The sequence below is a fragment of the Strix aluco genome, chromosome 2 (genome assembly GCF_031877795.1).
Source record: "Strix aluco isolate bStrAlu1 chromosome 2, bStrAlu1.hap1, whole genome shotgun sequence".
Lineage (NCBI taxonomy): Eukaryota > Metazoa > Chordata > Aves > Strigiformes > Strigidae > Strix > Strix aluco.
Window position 1 is genome coordinate 113,953,121 of NC_133932.1, and position 13,010 is coordinate 113,966,130.

Below are 13,010 nucleotides of genomic sequence, written 5' to 3' on the forward strand. Positions count from 1 at the left end.
AGCACTTGTTTTGAATCTTATATTTGTGGCTGGGAGGAGGAAGGAGGAAATAAATATTTTTCTTGAATTCTACTCTACATACAAACTCAGATTGTGTTTGTTTGTTGTTCTAACTACCCCAGTGAGAATTTCCAGCTCAGAAAGGATGAAAATAATGAACTTTCTGGTAAGGAACACAGAGGTTCTGAACACCACCAAGCTTCCTTTCCTTATAGTGTTACATATATCTTACATTCGTAAACAATACAAATATAGCACCGTTGCTATCCCACCTCTCAGATTAACAAGAGGGACTGCGAGTATAAAGAAATCCTATCAGATATATATACATAAAGTTATACATATAAAATTTATTTTGTCCTGGTAGGATATCCTTTACAGATTTTAAATACAATTAAAGATTTTAAATTAATTATTGATCACAGGTGAGATTTTTAGAAGAAAAAAAAGCAAAAACCCAGTATTTTTTCCAGAATGAAAAGTAAATCTGGACTTCCTGGAAAAAGGGTAATTAAAATAATAAAGTAAATGACTATGTCTTTTGAAATATTTATAATAGCAAGTACGTTACAGCAATTTTGTATCCAAGTCACTACCTTTTAGTTAATAACATTCAGTATTGTATTATAAATTGTGGGATTATGAGGTCTGCAGAATTTCTGAGGTTGTCTTTTCTTATGGATTTGTGGAAGCTCTGCTAATTTACTTCAGCTTGACAATTTGATGTGAGAAACAAAGCAATGTTTCACTAACCAAAAGTTGTCACTAACTGAATTGTCACTAACTGAAAATTTCCCCTACGATTTTGGTCCTGAAAATATTTTATGTGCATAAGAACTTAAGAGATCAACAGGACCATTCACATGGTAAATTTAAGTCCTTACACCTTTTCAGAGACCCAGTGTCACTATTTTAACCTTTTCATTAATCATATGGCTACAAGAAATCAAAGAATCTGGAGTCCCAGTGGAAAAACAAGCTTGACATTATGGCAAGTGTTTATATTTTACCAAGCATAAAGTTCCACAATATATACAAACCCTAGTTGTATTCCAACTGTGCCATTTGGGCTAACGTGTTATTCGCCCATCTCTTTACATAAACCAAGGGACAGCTAACCTTTCTAGCTCAGAAAAAAATACTCAGATTGCCATGTCACAGAAAAAGGGAACAGTGGGAAAAGTTCAGAGACAGGTGACAATAGTGTCCACCTGATACTGGCCAGGCTCAAGGGTGGTTTGCCCTTGTGTGCAGGCAACCCAGCAGCAATTCAGGATACTCTAGTGGCTCTGTCATCTGTTCCTATGGAAGGACTATAATATGGGAGAAAAGAGAAATTATGAACCAGACAGAATGGCAATTACTGAGTTAGAGAACTTGACTGGAACTACTTGGTTTTATTAGCCATTTGAAAAATGTTTAACTACCCCAGGAATGACAGTGCACTCATATGGTTTCTTGCAATGGATGGGGCGGAAAGGCCCCTTCGGCAGAGACAGGCCTGTTAATAACGAGCGGAGTTCTGTTCCAGCTCTTCCTTCCAGGCTGCTGCAGTTTCACCTCTCTGTCCTACTCAGCAAGTTACATAAACAGGGGCATAACTTTAAGCTATGGCTAATCCTGCAGAAGTCAGCAAAACCAATCCAAATGAGTTCAGTGATAGTTCCATTCCATTAATATCCCAATGTCCCGATGTCCAGCTAATACCCTGGAAGTACATCTACATTTGTCAAATGCTAGGCAGTGAGCTTAAGCATTGGAGCTCTGTTAGTCTGCATTGCTCAGCCCTTATCTACACTCCCTCGTCCCATATGGAGCACTCTAAGTAGCTCTCCCCAGGAGAAATCTGCGGTAGCGGGAAAAGCTCTGAGCGCTGTAGACATGACTTGGTCAGTGACGCTTGGCCTGGGACTTGTCCCATCTTGTTCAGAGGAACTGATAAAGTTGCAGTATCAGAGCACACACATGCTATAAGCCTAACAACAAAACCACTGAGGGAGATCAGCGCTCACTGCGGTAGCCCACAATGTAGTCAGAGTTTAAGTGTCTCTCCTTCTTGGGTTAATCTGGGAAGCACTTGCTCTTAATTAAAATTTGAGGACTCCATCTTGAGGTAAGTCTTAGGGCATTCAGTCAAAACTTTATAGAGAACTGGTCTGGGGCTGTAGCAGAGAGTCCCAGGGACAGAGTTCAACCAAGCAATTCCTCGTGATAGAGACTGCTGTAATTAGATTACACACTCTTTAGAAAGGACTTGGAAAAACACTAGGCATGAAGTGATCAGTCACAGATTCTTAGAAGATTGTAAAGATGGATCAAAGACAATTCCTTTCCTAAATAATGCCTGCTTAACAGATCCTGTCTGTCATCTGGCACAGAAACACTGATAATTACCTTATGTAGTGTATTTTCTGGAGCTCATGATAGTATTGTCCAAGAAGCAGAGTGTATACACTTGGGGAGGGGGGAGGACACAGGTACTTCAACACCTTTGAACTATTACAGACTAAGCCACGGGTGAGAAACAGGAGATCTATCAAACCATGGAACTTGACACAGATCCCCAGAGTGCCTTAAAACAGCCACAATAGATCATAGACGTCAGTGCTTCAACCTCCCTTATAGACCACACCTTTCAATTTCTGATCGGATCATTCTCATGGGCATCACTGAAAATCTGTTGCCTCAGGACTGTCAGATTCCAGATGTGGCTTACCTTCTGAAATACATAACCGCCAAGAAACAGCATGAAGAAAACCTAAAATGGTTATGTTTATTATTCAGGTATCATAAACAATATAACCTATAGCTGCAGCTTTGTCAAGTTCATATTTCTTAAATTTGTGGTTTAAAACACACAGTAGCAATATATCAACAGGTCTGTGGGAGAGATGCAAGCTTGGAATCTGGAATCCTTTGGCAGGTGAACTAGAGGGAACTAAACTCCCTCCCTCCCCCCACCGTGCTTGAAACCTTTCCCACTTCTTTTCCTCCACTTCAGTCAATAACTGGGCTATCCCTCCTTTCCACAGGATTGTAGTTTAGTTGCAGAATCTGATTCTTCTTTCTTGCCATATTGGTTCAGATATTAAATTTCACTGACTAGATCTTAGAACATCCTCAGATGTTCTCTACAGCTCTTTATTCTCCCTGCAAAGTCACCATGTTGACTTTAGCCATTCTGCACTCCTAAACTTCTACCTCCTCTTTGGCTTTGTTCTAACTACACTATATCTAATCTGTCAAAAAAGCTACTACAAGATTATCCAGTCTACCTGCAAATTACTATACTATCCTATCATATCAGAGAAGGAATTCAGACTGTCAGAGTCCTGTGGAAAGGACCTTATTATCCCTAAATTAGTATTAATATTTTGTAACATTCAACTATGTACAATTATAAAGTTTTCCTTTTCTACTTTTGGAAGATCAGTGTTGTTTTCAGTTTTATTTTATGAAATTACTTTTAAAATTAAATAATTTGATTACAAATTTATCTACATTCAGAACTGACTGAAATTTACTCCCATATGATACTGACAGGAAGATGCTGTTATGAATTATTTTTAGTACAACATTCCTGAAAAGCTATAGTATAAACTCTTTTCAGAACCAGTATCTATGGATAAATAGCTGCCAGGTTAAAACCAGGGGAAAAATGCATTAGTTTGATTTCTTGCAACTGTCAGGTGATGCGAGGAAGATGATTTACGCTCCTGTCTTTGTACTGCACACAGTCAAGGAGAAACAAGGGTAATACTTCTACAGGCAGATGTAGAGGACTGAAGCTTTTCAGTCTTGATTATGAGCCAAGGGCATATTGCCCACTCCTTGGTCAAATGAACAGCTTGCCTAAATGAATTGTCAGACTTGATACTCTGTCTCCTGCTGCTTCCATCTGACACAGAACTGCCTCTACCAAGTGTATCTGAGCTCTTCATATTTTCCCTGATGGAGTGCAGCTATCTGCAAATACAAAACATTAGTCCTAAACTACCTGATAATGTCTTTTTTATCAATATATGAAAATATTATCTTATCAACTGAGAGACAAAGTATAGATAGCAAGGGATTTAATTGAGCAAAACCATGTATGAACAGAATGCTTCCATATATTTTAAAGAACTTAGTGGCCATATTGACTACTTTCCTCTGCTTCTATTCCTACAAGAAAAGAAATAGTGGTGTAAGGAATCACCTACCATTCTCCACTGTGGACTAAGTCACAGTGGCAGGGAAAAAAACAAGGTGAACTGCTCGGGGAACACTGGGGTGGATGGTCAAAAAGTGTCCTCTGAATTTGTCTTTAACTTTTCTGCTGTTTTGATGGGCTATAAGTGATGTGATCACTCAAGCATTGACTAACCTGCATCAGCTGTTGGGATTACTGCCTCATGATGTCCCATGTCTCACAAATAGCATCCACATATTTTGTTTCACCTTATTACAGCTGCACTGTAAATTATGACAGTTCAGGAACCAACTCAAAAGTTATTATAACATCTCAATTTGGCAGAAAATAAAAAAATAAAAAAAATCTTTGGGAGTAGAAGAGACAAATAATCACAGTAACATCCAGAGATGTTCAAACAGCATGCAACATCTGAACTAGGTTTTAGACTCTGGAAAAATCCATCCTGTAAGATGGTGACAACAAAGACTTTGGGGTATGTCTGTTCTACAGCTTTTAATGCCAGTATTCCCAAGAAGTGCAAGGGGTTTATACTTAGATAAGAACACTCTAAGCAATGGCAGGAACATAGGAGCTAGTTTCTTTAGCTGAAGTAGCTATCTTGTGAACCAACTTGGGTGTGCACAATAATCATACCCCTCAACAAGTAGGGTTGGAATATCCCCATTAGCTGGTAGGTCTCTGCATTTTATTTTAATATACCTAGATTAGACAGTTTTCTTATTTTGTAATCTGTGTCTCCATAAACCTTTGTAGCTATGTTAGGTATCATAAATATTTTGCTCTTACCTTAACATTCTAACATACCTTAATATTTTGTTCTTAAACAGGCTGGAGACTGGCTACAAAGCAACTTTGCTGGAAAAGGCCTGGGAGTCCTGGTAGTCAAGCTGAATGTGAGAAAGCAGTGCCCTTTTGTGATAATGAAGGCCAATTATACACAGGCTGCATTAGTAATAGCACAGTCAGCAGGACAAAAAAGTGATTAATGCCCTCTACTTGTTATTTGGAGGCAGCACCTGGAGTACTCTGTACAATTTTGGGCCCACCAGCACAAGAGAGACTGTCGAACTGGAGCAAATTCACTGGACAGCCACTAAATTGGCTAAGGGCTTGAAGCACGTGGCGCACCAGGCAGATCTGAGGTAATAGATTGTTCAAGATAGATGAAAAAAAAAGGACTAAAGAGGAATCTAATCACTGCCAGCAGTTACCTAGAGGGGGGAAAGCTAGAGGTTCTTCTCAGTAAGCCCACAGCAAGAGCATAAGAGTTCACATGTTGCAGTAAGGGAAATTCTAAATGAATATAACAGAAAAGTCACCGAGATTAGACACTGAGACAAGTTTTCCCAGAGAGGCTAAAGAATCTTCATCCTTGGAGACATTCAGAACTTACTGAACAGGAGCCTGAGCAACTCCAGAGGTAGCCCTGCTTTGAGCTGGGTGTTGGACCAGATGACTTCAGGAGGTCCTTCCCAGCCTAAATTATTGTCTTATTCTGAGATGGTAGGGAGAAGAACAGAAAATTATATGACACCTATCTGGCACATACATATAGACAAAATCAATCTATAATTTTGCTCTGTAAACTGTTTCCAAGCATAGAAGTTGGTATCTGCTGCTTGTTCCAGCCCCCAACTTAGGCAAAAAAGCAGTTTAAAATAATTATTTCACAGAAAGGTCAGTCATTATTAAAGGTAAAATGATTCAATTCTGAAATTGCCAACCATGTTTGATCACTAATAAAGTCACCTAACAACCACCTCTTGACATGAACAAAACCACAAAACCATCCTCTGTACAATAAAAATAGTTTTAGTTATGTCTGAAAAGGACTTCTGCATTCTGATCTTCACTCAAAGTTGGGCATCTGACTTGTCCTGCTCACTGGGGATAAGCAGAAACAAGGGCTGGGACAGTTAACCAGATAAAGAGCTTATTGAGCAAAACTGACAGTAGGAACCACAGCACTCCTCATTCCAGAAATTTTCTTTTATGAAATGGCCCTTAGGAACTATTACAGACTGATGTCACTTCAGAGCAACTGCACTCATTGCAGCCTGTATCAGCCTCAAAGCAGTTTTAGATTATGTCCCCCAGCAATTGCTCCCTTAGGGCTATTTCATTCTGCTTTTGATACAGAAAGTCAATAAAAACTGTATCAGAAAAACACAGAATAAAAACTGTATCAGAAAAACACAGAATGTCACATGTGGTACAAAACCGTTCAAATACAGCAACATGAAGTGAACATGAGACACAGGAAATACAAAAGTCAAAAGAAATTTAGGAGATTGATGTCAAAATTATAAAGAAAAATATTGCCAAACCCCCCAGAATATACAGTTCTAAACCAAAACCACTCAGTTAAGACTCTGGAAAAAACTGCTTTGTGGACATGCCCAGTATGCTGTGCTGCTGAACAGCAATAACAGATCTTTACAGCTCTACAGAAAACACCACCGATCCTAAAAAAATGCCTATGAGATACACAGTAAGCCTCAACAGCTGAAGCTTTGTGTAGACAGTGTGGAAAAAAACCTGATTTGTTGAATTTTACCTAAAAAGCCGTAAAGACTTGTTATACTGGGTCTGTCCAAGATGGAGTTAATTTCCTTCATAGCAGCTCAGGTGGTGCTATCCTCCCCCCTAGTTGAGCAAGAAGTTGAGAGGGGACACACCTAGGACCCACAGTGGCCAAAGGCATATTCCATACCATGTTAAGGGAGAAGCTGCTGCCTGAGCTTCTCCCTTCTTTCACACACCATTCAAGGACTTGTGCACACACCTCCTGAGACTTTAACTGCTAGGAGCAGGGTCCCTTTGCAGCAGTCAGCTCCAGTGAGCTGACAGGTGCCCCTTCCGCCTCCACACCAGACACACAGAGTCTCCAATACGAGGTACACAAATGAATTTATTGAGTGGTACAGCGGTATACAGCTTGAGCTGGCTGCCTACAGAGAGGGACCCCAAACAAAGAAACCTCTAGGCAATTACACCCTTACAAGTTCCCCTCCTCTCACTTGATGGACTGGTCCAGTAGTAATATTTAGATCTGGGGTCTTCTTGCTCCTCACTGGGTCCTTTCTCTGTCTCCAGGTGGGTCATTCCTTTTCTTATCTTGAGGATGCAGCTTCTGCTGATGGATGTGGCTACCTTATCTTTCTGGTTTGCACTGGTGGCGGGGCCTTCCTTCATGTAACTAAGTAAAAGTTTAGCATAAGTTCAGCAGCATCGAGGTGAAAGTTCACAGCTCGTGGCCTAAGGGTTTAGCAAGTCTTTCTACTAATGTAATACAATGGATCCCCTCTGAGCTAGGAAGTGACTACTACAACAGTCCTCCCTTTGTTTTTATCAAGCATTCCTGCTTAATACATTAGACAAAGGTCAGACAAAGTTCACAAAATCTTTCAAGAGGAATAATTAACCTCTATGTTCTTATATATAAGATAATTATAAGTAACAAACACAATAAAGCTAAGCATAGTACTATTATCATGAGATGCAACATGTGATCACATTTTCCAATGGCTGTGGGTGACCATCAAAAAAGGCATTCCTACCAATGGTGGTCACTGTCCTTTTTTACCCTTTCACGATCACGGTGGATTTCTTCCGCACCATGGTGGACAGTGACCAAGTTTTTGTCCATTCCCTTTTACTTTCTTTCATATCTGCTTTAATTCTCTGTGGTGCAGCAATTTTCTTATCATTGTCAGATTCATTCCAGTGGAAGTGGGTGACAAGTCTTGATATAAGGAATAATCTGATTGTAGTAATTGATGGGATGTAATGGGAGCTGAATAAGTTGCATCCCACAATCATAGTAAAGTTACAAGTACTTGAATAATTATTTGTATGCACAAAATTATCATCTCCAAGTATAAAATCAAAGAGTTCTTATGCAGACACATCCTTTTCGGATATATGTAAGTTTAGTTTCTATGATTTCATTGGGGTGTATTTCAAACTGACAGATACTTTGCTCAGTATCTAAGCATGTATCTTGAGCTTTAATGGTATTACTTTCACAGATAAACTCTTGTTCTCACACAATACATGTGTCTACGTCAACTGTTTGCGATCTGTTTTCTTTTTTGTTGGACTCATGTTCTGTGTTCTATTGGATAAAGTATGGTTCCTCCATAATTCAACCCTAATGCTATGATGGGATATATAGTAAGGACCAATGTATTACATATTGTTAAAATGGAAGCCATGGCTTTTTTGGCTGATGGGGTCATAAGTGAAATTAAGTAAATACCACCACAATTGGAATCCTATTTCAAATTGATTTACATTATCCCAAATTACTTTTTGAATCTCGGTGGGTGAAATGCCTTCTTCACCTTCTCTTATAATTGCTGCTACTGTAGATTTTATCCATAACTGCACCTGTATGTAGCTAAGTGCTAATGAGATATTGTTTTGGACTATTCTGAGTGTATCTATAATCAACTGGTGGTCTTTGTCATTAATTCTCTCCCATTGGGGCATTATATCAGACAAGAGACATTCATTAGTCCCTAATCCTAATAGAGACAATTCTAAGGGGTGTTCCAGTTTGTCCAAGTTGCTAGATGTCATGCTGAGTTTGTTTCCAAGTACTTCAGCATCTATACCATTAAGTATCCCAAGTCCTGCTCCTAATCCTGAGAGGACACTAGTCATACTTCTTTTCATTCGTTTGGCAGGGGGCAGGGCTCGTCCATGTAGCCAAGCTAGCCACCTTTCAGTGGGTGTACTAATGAATGATGCACAGGTTGATTTAATGGAGGAAATATTTACCTGCATTGACAACTCTACAAATTTTAATGACCATGAGGGATTAAACAATACTAATTTTTGATAGTGTATGGCGCGATTTCAGATATTTGTGGTGTCAGCTTCTCCATTCTCAAGGGAGCTGAAGTTGGTAATGTAGTGTCTGGGAGACAGTTGTCAATACTGGCATAGTAGCTCCACAAGTTACATTGACAAGTACCCTATTAACATTTAATCTAGGATTCTCCTACACACAACACCTAGAGACCAGCATTAAACAGCAGCTGGTTTTATTAAAACACTATGATTTTTTTTCTGCTAGTCAGTTCTAGTAGAATTAAATTCACAGCTGTATTTGTTTCACAGCAAAAATACAAGAGTTTTTCTTTCTTGTTCCCTAGGGACTGGAACAGCTGTTCCGTGATAACCCAGGTAGACTCTCTTCCCTTTATTATCAATAACTTTTGTCCACTCGGGATCACCCATCCTTTTCATACTTAGCCATGCTGTTGCCGTTGTCAGGGTTGACTTTATCAAGAGTAGTGAGATGTCTCCTTTCACTGTTACTGTTGCAAGGGTCCTTCAGAGTTCAATTATTGGTCAGCTGGTTAGCTATCCACCATTCACTTGCCTGTGAGTGGTGTATCCAATTTTCTTTTCCTGAAACTTTGACAGCAAAGAACATAGTAACACAGTATAGGGCCCTTTCCATTTTGGTTCTAGCTTAGACTTTCGAGAAAATACCTTTATTAGAACTTTATCCCCAGGCTGTATATCATGTACTTGTATTTCAGGTGCTGTACATTGGTACCATTGAGCATATTTTTCATCGTCTGCAAACTGTTTCTGCATACTTATAACATATTGGGTCAGTCATTCATCTCTATCCAACAGGCTGGTCTTAGCTAGGTTGTAAGTCCCTGATATGACCAAATGTCTTCCAAAGAGAATTTCTGCTGATGTTAGTCCTATGGGTTGTTGGGGGCATTTCACACATCCCATAAGGCTAAGGTCAATGCAGCTGGCCACTTTAGACCATTGTTTGTGGATATTTTGCCTATCTCTGCTTTTAAGGTTCTGTTCATTCTTTCTATCTATCTGTCCTGAGGATCACAGGTGACAGGGAGTGTGCAAATTCCTCTCTCTACCTAGCAATTTATATAGTTGACCAATTATATTTGCTGTAAAATGGGCACCTCTGATTCAATTGATTCAGAAACTTCATATCTGGGTATAATTTACTTTAATAATGCTTTCACTACTCCTCCTGTGTCCACTATTCTCATGAGGAAAGCTTCTACCCAACCTGACAACTGATCTACTATAACTGATAAATGTTTGTATCCACTGGCAGATGTCATATCTGCATAATCTATTTGTAATCACTGAAAATGCTCATGGTCGTCCCCCTAACTCTGAGCTTGAATTGATACTTGAAAACTTTTGCCAGGTTGGACTGCTGCTGGTGATTCTTTTTGCGGCAGCATAAATTCCTGGTGTCGTCCATACTTTTTGTACCTGGTTAGCCACCACCTCTGCTCCTCCATGAGCTTCATCATGAAACCACCTGGCCATGGTAACTAAATATTTCTTTGGCAAAACCAGCTTTCCTCCAATTGTCCATATTTCACTGTCATCTTGTTTTCTTCCCACTTCTCCCATTGTTTCTTCTCTTCTGCTGAAGAGTCCTTTTCATACATGGTTTTGGGGCTTGTTAAATTGGCTATTCACTCCAATTTTCCATTGAAATTGCAACCACACACTCTATCAGAGGTTGCTGAGCTGCAGCCTTTGCAGCTGCATCAGCTAAAGCTTTTCCTTTACTAATGTCTGTAGTGTCCTTGGTATGGGCTGGGCAGTGTATCACAGCAATTTCTTTGGGTGGCTGAACTGATTCCAGTAAATTGCATATTTCCTCTTCATTGGATACCCTTTTCCCCAGTTATGTGGAAAATCCTCATTCTTTCCATGACATTCCTGTTGCATGGCACACCCCAAAGGCATATCAAGAGTCTGCATAGATACTGACTCATTTTCTTTTTCATAGATGCTCTGTGTGTGTCAAGGCTATCAGTTTCACCCCTTGTGAGCTCAGCCTTGCTGGGAGTGGTTCAGCTTCCATCACTTGTCCTCAGCTGACCACAGCATACCCAGTCCGCTGTTGTCCATGTAAGTAGTAGGATGAGCCATCTACAAACAGAGCTAGATCTGGATTCTGCAAAGGAACATCAGTTAAATCTGTTCGTGGTTTGATGGAAGTAAACATTACCCGTTTGCACTGATGGTGTTCCCCCCCTTCATCAGGCAACGGTAACAACATCACAGGGTTCAGGGTATTGCATCTCTTCAGAATAACATTATGCCAGTAAGAGAATTAGTTCATACTCATGTGCCCATTGCCGTGACAATCCTTGGGTCTCATACTGCTTCAGTAGTATTTCTACTTCCTGTGGGACATAAACTGTCACTGGATGTCCTAAGATGAGTGGGCAACTCTTCTCCAATATAGCCAATGCTGCCACTACTGATTTAATACAAGCTGGCATCCCTGCCGCCACTGGATCAAGTTGAGTTGAATAATAGGTGACTGACCTGTGATGCAGACCCAGTTTCTGCATTATCACTCCACTTTCTACGCCCTTTTTACTCATGTACATGCAAATTAAAGGGTTTTGTATAGTCTGGCAGTCCTAGGGCCGGAGCTGATGCTAATGCTTCTTTTTTTGCTTTAAAAGCCTGTTCCTTTTCTGGTGCCCATGTAATCGGCTCTACTTCTTCATCCTTTGTAGCCTCCATTAAAGGTTTGATCAGTTCTCCTAATCCTGGGATCCACAGTTGACAGTACTCTACCGTTCCCAGGAATCTTCATATCTGCCTCTTTGTGATACAGCATGGGAGCTTAATTATGGTTTCTATTCTTTCAGATCTATTTCTCACTGGTCCTCCTTTAAGATAAATCCTAAATATTTAACCTCTTTCTGACACAGTTGAAGCTTGGACAGAGATGCATGATGTCCCTTTTCAGCTAAATTTGTACATAAATGAACAGTGTCCATCATACAGATACCTGGTTGCTTTTGCTTGCTAATAATGTCATCTATGTATTGTACTAGTGCTGATTCTCCTGGAAATTTTACATCTTTTAAATAATTTCTTAATATCCAGGAAAATATTGCAGGTGAATCCCTAGACCCTTGGGGCAGACGCATCCAGGTCATCTGCTGCCCTTTTCACAGAAAAGCAAATAACAACCGACTTTTTTCATCTATTGAGATGCTAAAAAAAGCTGTTGTAAGATCAATAATGGTCAAGTATTTTTGCCCTATGTGGTATCTGTAAAAGAATATTCAAGGGGTCAGCGTGGATTCTAATACCTTTGGCACTTGTGATTTGGTTTTAGATTTGCTACTATTTATGCTTCCTCCCATTATTATTAGATCTACACTCTCTTGGGTTAGATGTATCTCTTTTAAGAGATCTCTCCCTGACAAACAAGCTGGGGAGCCTTCTGCCAACACAAACCTCCCCCATATGCTCATCTCCTACTGTTACTAACAAAGGTTTACTTAAATTTTTTTTCCCTTCCCCCATGACCCCACGTATTAACACAGTCTGCAGACCTAGGCCCCTTTGGAATGAAGTTTAAAAGTGATAATGTAGCTCCTGTATCTACCAAAAATTCAACTTCTCGATCTTCCACCTTTCCAATAATATGACTCTTTTTGTCCAATTGGGTTATGCACATATTAAGAATTTCTAGTTCCTCAAGCCCTTCCCTGAGATTCATAGGGAGCCCTTCCTCCAGTCACTGTGATTGCATATTCTCCCAAGTTAGTTCTTCTTGGTGATAGGTCCCTTCTCTTGTCCTTCCCTGTGCCCAGAGTTGACAATCCCACTGTATGTGTCATAACTTCCCACAATGATACCACTCTCTCCCATCATTCCTTCCTATTCCTCTCTCTCTATCTTCTCTAGTTTTAAGTTGTTCCCCATCCTCAGTCTCTTCTCCCCTTGGCTTCTGTCTCTCACTTGCAAATTTCTTGCTAACACCACA